Source organism: Vulpes vulpes, chromosome 13, assembly GCF_048418805.1.
Source record: "Vulpes vulpes isolate BD-2025 chromosome 13, VulVul3, whole genome shotgun sequence".
Classification (NCBI taxonomy): Eukaryota; Metazoa; Chordata; class Mammalia; order Carnivora; family Canidae; genus Vulpes; species Vulpes vulpes.
In genome coordinates, this window is record NC_132792.1 from 35,328,860 (window position 1) to 35,334,925 (window position 6,066).

Genomic DNA, 6,066 nt, shown 5'->3' on the forward strand with positions numbered 1-6,066 from the left:
TTAAATTCAGGCTTTTTCTAACCCAGAGAAGGTTTAAGGTAAATGTGAGGGGGTGGTGTGCAAATGGGGCCAGGTCTATCCATTTTTCAGGCAGTCATCGGTGAGATGGCCTTTCTGAAAGGTTTGCATAGGCCCCCTGATTTTAAATGTGGCCCAATGTCAGGATGACCATTGAATCCTCCCATGGCTGTGTGCTGCTAGCACAGAGTGACTATCTCTCCAGAGGAGCATCTGGTTGCTAGAGACATCTATGTTTATTGAATCTGATTAGTTCAACACATCCATAAATTAATATCAGCACAAGTTCAAAGTGGGATCCCAAAGTAACTACTAAGATACGCTCTTTTTCAAATGAATTAAAATGTTTGGCTTTGCTGTGTTCTCTTAGAAGTTAAAATATGGTATTTCTACCTTCTCTTGATTTGTTTTTTCTTTCCTGTTCAGTAAACTTTGATTTTCTTTTGCCCTTTCTGTATTCTTTTTTTTTTAATTTTTATTTCTTTATGATAGTCACAGAGAGAAAGAGAGAGGCAGAGACATAGGCAGAGGAAGAAGCAGGCTCCATGCACCGGGAGCCCGATGTGGGATTTGATCCCGGGTCTCCAGGATCGCGCCCTGGGCCAAAGGCAGGTGCTAAACCGCTGCGCCACCCAGGGATCCCCTGTATTCTTTTTTTAAAGTTTATTTATTTAGTGTTATTTACTTAGTGTAGGGGGGTAGAGGGAGAGAGAGTCAAGCAGACTCTACACAAAGCACAGTGCCAACACACAGGACTAGATCTCACAACCCTGAGATTACAACCTGAGCCCAAACCAAGAGTCCAATGCTTAAACGACTACACCACCCAGGTTCCCCATTCACTCTCTATAGTCTTAATGCAGTTGAGCTTCACATGACTCTTTCACTTAATAGCTTCATTTCATAGAGGGCTTGGTCAGGCCAGAATATCTCTGTGTACAGCATCTGTGATTGATGCCAGCTCAATTCTGGGAAAATTGTTTTTAGTTACTGCTAGCTCTGAAATGGCCAGAAAAGCATCAATACCTGGTACTTAGTTATTGCACAGACCTCATTACTATTAGTCTGAATTATTTTTTTTGTTTCCACTGCATTTATTATTAATATAAAAAAATGTTAAAAAGAAAAAAAATTCATTCTCAGTTCTCTAATGGCTCTCATCCTTCCCTCTTGCCCACACAACTCCTTACCCATTTGCAAAACCAAACCTGTTCACTGCCATTTTCACAGAAAACGACCAGTGCCAGGGATGTAGGGAAGAAGGTTAGAGGAGGGCAATACTACTCTCCAGGCTCCACCCAAGGGTAGGCCAGGTGGAGATTCACAGAATTCAGACGAAGGGGCTGGTGGCCTCATAATGACATACTCTAACTAAAGTGGGCTGGAGAGGAGATAGGATAGCCCATAAGAGGCTTTAGAGGACATCTCATGGGTTTGTGTCAAACCCAGAAAAACTGACACAGGGAGAATGGGGAAATCAGGGAGGCAGTCTTGTGGAAAGTTTCACAATTCTCCCATGTTGGGAGGTGTGGAAAGTCTAGAGGGCATCAAGACCCTCACTCATTTTGGCAGAAAAACTTACTCTAGTGTTGGGAAGTCACAATGATGCGACGGACACCGAGAAAGACTATGTATGAGGCGATGCACAGTTTCACAAAGCACAGTGATCACAGACCAGAGTGGCGGGGATCATGCTACTGACACAGGATCTACAAAATCCAAAACCAGGGAGTAACTCTGCACCAGTCATCCGTACTTGACCCCAGGTCAACCTTGTGAATCTCACAGAGCAACTGGCAACTTTGGGGATAGGGTTTGTCACATAAAAAGGACTTAAAGGGCAGCCCTGGTGGCTCGGTGGTTTAGCCCCGCCTTCAGCCCAGGGCGTGATCCTGGAGACCCAGGATTGAGTCCCACGTCCAGCTCCCTGCATGGAGCCTGCTTCTCCCTCTGCCTGTGTCTCTGCCTCTCTCTCTCTCTCTCTCTCTCTCTGTCTCTCATGAATAAATAAAATCTTTAAAAAAAAAAAAAGGACTTAAAACAAGCAGCTAGAAGAAGGGAATGGTAGGAAACTGCTCCAGGGCTCTTAGGAATTGAGGGCAGTACCAAGGGCTGGGTGGACAGATGCACAAGAAACAGCACCAAAGAGGCTTCCTGTTCAGCAGTCAATTGGCGAAGGGGAAGAGGATCCAGGAGGCAGTGGAAGAAAGCAAAGGTGGGGTCCTGAAGGCGAGTCTCTGGAGGCTGGAGAAGAAAGCCCACACGCTGGGCACCAGTGATGAAACACAACTCTGGACCCCAAATGGGGGAGGTGGCAGATGGGGGTGGGTGTCACTGACTGAAGGTGGTGGGTGGAACAGCCTCACAGTAGCCGTCACAGGGCCACAGCGAAAGATATGGCCACTAGGTCAGAGGACTCCTTCCAGCCTGGATAGGAAGGCACAGTCTCACAGAGGAGGTCCATTGACGCCTGGGTGGTAGAAGGCACAGAGGTCCTCATATCGACAGTGGCCCTTTTTGGCAAAGTGTTGGCAGACAGGGAGGTTGGATTTGTCTTCCATAATTTGGGGGCCATCCTTGGGCGGGCAGGTGTTTTTGATAAGAGACCAACTTTTGAGCCTTCAGGGTTTCTCTGTTCTTTGTGAAAGCCTCCTCTGGAAGGACCCTCATGGCCTGGTCCAGGAAAAGGAGGTTCAGTATTGGCCCCCCACCAGCCACAACCATATGGGCTGGCCGCACCTGGGGCTCAAGACTCCCCGAATTGGGCCTCTGCCTCTGGGAGGAGGTGGGAGGCTCAGCAGTGGTGGAATCATTGGTCCCCTTGATCCTGGAGGACCTCTGTGAAGAGAGTCTGCATTCTTTTCTGTCCGGCTCCTTTCGCTCAACACCGTGTTTGTGAGATTCACCCAGGTTGCATGCAGCAGGAGTTCGTTAATTTTCATTGCAGTGTAGTATCCATTGCATACACACACAACTTATTTATCCATTCTACTGATGGTGGACATGTGGGTGGATTCCAGTTTGGGGCTGACTTGGGGTCACCAGGCTTTCCATTGGCCAGGGGGGGAGGGCCCAGAAAGCGGGATGATCCGATGGGAATCCTATCCTCTTCATCTCCCATCTCCTCCCGCTCTGGCAGTGGGGGCTGTTGTGGTGGCGGTGCCTGCTGCTGATTCTGCTTCTTTCGTTTGGGCATCGTGGCTGTGGCAATGGCTGCAGTGGGATTTGGAGGTTAGTGAGGAAGGGCCTATTAGTTTGAATTAATAGGTTCTTAGGTTTTCTCAGTGGGACCTAGGAGGCTGTATCTATTCAACTAAAAGAGAAATGAGTGGTTATGAAATAATCTACTGATTTGAGGAGTATCCTCTGTGGCTTCTTGGGACTATACTCTCAGCCATTAGGGATAGCAACACAGAGCACATAATAGATGCTCAATAAATCATCACAGACTCATGAGTGGTGTCCACTGAGGTAGATTTGTTCTTCTGGAGGTACTCTTCACAACTCTGTTATGAGAGGAATCTCACTAGATTCTATTCTCAGTTCTGCTATTTTTCTACCGCTGAACCTTCAGTGTCTTTATCTAAAATACAAGAATACCTGCTCATCTTATGGGATTATTGAGAGGACAAAATGAAAATACAAAATTGAACATGTTTTGCAAACTATTGGGTGCTACATAGAGTTTATGACACAGTGAGGCAGCAACTTGGCCTTGAGGTGGCCTGAAAACATGTCCCTGATCCACATGCACACTTCAGGGAGTCCAGAGTCCCTTAGAATACAGTGTCTTATCAGCCTAAGAAGACTTGAGATGCTGATGCCTCAGGGGGAAAACCTTCTTGAGGGCTCCACATATCCAGAGTTCCCTTGGGCCAACAGCTGCAGAGCTCTTGAGCAACAGATGGGGTTTTATTGTAAAATTCAGGGTTTCTCTGGGAACCTCTGAAGAGCTCAGGGGTGGGCCCAGGGATGCCTCTAACATGGATAAACCATTTTGTTTTCAATTTAGGAGAAGGTGTGGTGATGCACATATCTTATTTACCATTAAGTGCCAGCTTAATGTCCCCCTTTCCTCTTCACACTCCCATGGTCTCTATTACTTACCTGTCTCAGCATTTACATACCCACATCCCTAACTAAAACAGACACATTTCTTAACTTCTTCTACCAATCAGGAAAAGCAAAGTTAGTCTATAGGACCAAACAACCCCTGAATCTCAGTGGATCACAGCTACCATACCATTTATTTCTCACTCATTGAGTCTGGCCAGTGCAAGATAGTAGGAAGGCTCTGTTTATCTTGATCTCTCCCAGATCCAGCTGACATAGGTGCCATCTCACTCAATACTTCCCTTATAACAAAGGCAGGGCAAAGAGAACATGGCAAACCACATGCTGTATTGTAAAGCTTCTACCCTGAGGCTTCCACACATCACTTCTACACATCACTTCCAGTTATATTGCATTGGACAAAGCAAGTCATATCCTAACTTTAAAGGCATCAGGGATGCATGGCCCTACCATATGCCTGAGAAAAGAATAGAAATATTTTTTAGACATTACAAATCATGACCATGCCTTTTGTGGTGGTGGAATAATGACCCTTCCAAGCTGTTCATGTCCATTCAGGTTCTATTCATGTGTCACCTTGAATTATTATGATTGGCCCTGTGCTTCTCTCCCATCCAGTGTTCTTACACCACTGCTCAGCACTCCATGCTGGCTAAGCTCTGCTCCCTCAGTGTGTCTGTCTTTGCCACATTCTTCTGACCAATTTTGTCTCTTAGATTTCTCCACTTCTCCAGCTCTCTCTAATAGATTGAGGCTCAGCTCCATTTCCACCTCTTCCATGACTTCCCTGAAGCTTTCCCTAATTGTTCAATACACAACAAACCCTATGAATTCTAAAATTTACTGCTTGCTCTCCGGGCCAGTTTTGGGAGTGGGCATAAAAAGAAAATGGGAACACATTACCACCTGGGCAAATCCCATGTAAAGATTTTTAGCTGGGTAGATCATTGATAAGGAGTCTGGAAAGATTGTTACTGAGGCACAAACCCACTCTGACCCTCAATTAGCACCTTTTCTGTGTGGCCAAAAGGTTTCACAAAATGACAGTGTCCATTGGGAACTAAGACTCCCTGACAAGAATGTTACCTCCTTGAAGATGTGTCCTTCTATATAGCAGAACCTGGGCACATAGTAAATGCTTGATCAATATATGATGAATTTATACCGTGTGTAGTTTATATCCTAATGTATCTTCCACAGTGCTTGCTGAATTGACTTAAACAACACTATAAATCCGGGTTATTTCAATAAAAACCAAGCCTGGCACCCCTACAGCACAAGAGCCTTACCCTTACACACCACTTTTCATAAACTTCCAGTTGCCTTCCTTTAAGACACTTGTCTCTTACTAAAAACCCCAAACAAATACTTCTACCAGAACTTGTTCAGCTCTGCCAGACAGGTAATTGCTTCTACTATTGCTAGGTCATGTCTCTGCGGAAGCGCCCATCACTTGGGATTATTAATCTGTTTATGTCAGTTTTATTGGCTAAGCTCTGAGCTCCTAGAACTTGGCTGTCTTATTCACCTTTACCCAAACCAAATGATCATTCACATAGGGGTAGTTAATGAAAATGACCGGTGGCACACGTTTCCGGCCCAGATGGGCCCAGGACGATTTGTACTGTATTTGTGAGGCACATTTAAAAATGCTACATGTGGGATCCCTGGGTGGCGCAGCGGTTTGGCGCCTGCCTTTGGCCCAGGGCGCCATCCTGGAGACCCGGGATCGAATCCCACGTCGGGCTCCCGGTGCATGGAGCCTGCTTCTCCCTCTGCCTCTGTCTCTGCCTCTCTCTCTCTCTGTGTGACTATCATAAATAAATACAAAAAAAAAAAAAAAAATTAAAAAAAATGCTACATGTTAGGGGCACCTGGCTGGCTCAGTGGTTCGGCGCCTGCCTTTGGCTCAGGTCGTGATCCGGGGTCCCGGGATCGAGTCCCTCCTCGGGCTCCCTGCGAAGAGCCTGCCTC

At 46.2% G+C, this 6,066-nt stretch overlaps 1 pseudogene; it reads right to left on the reverse strand.

Annotated features, from left to right (window-relative positions):
• Positions 1-2,420: 2,420 nt before the first annotated feature.
• LOC112916955 (proline-rich protein 3-like) lies at positions 2,421-3,215 on the reverse strand (annotated as a pseudogene).
• Positions 3,216-6,066: the final 2,851 nt, after the last annotated feature.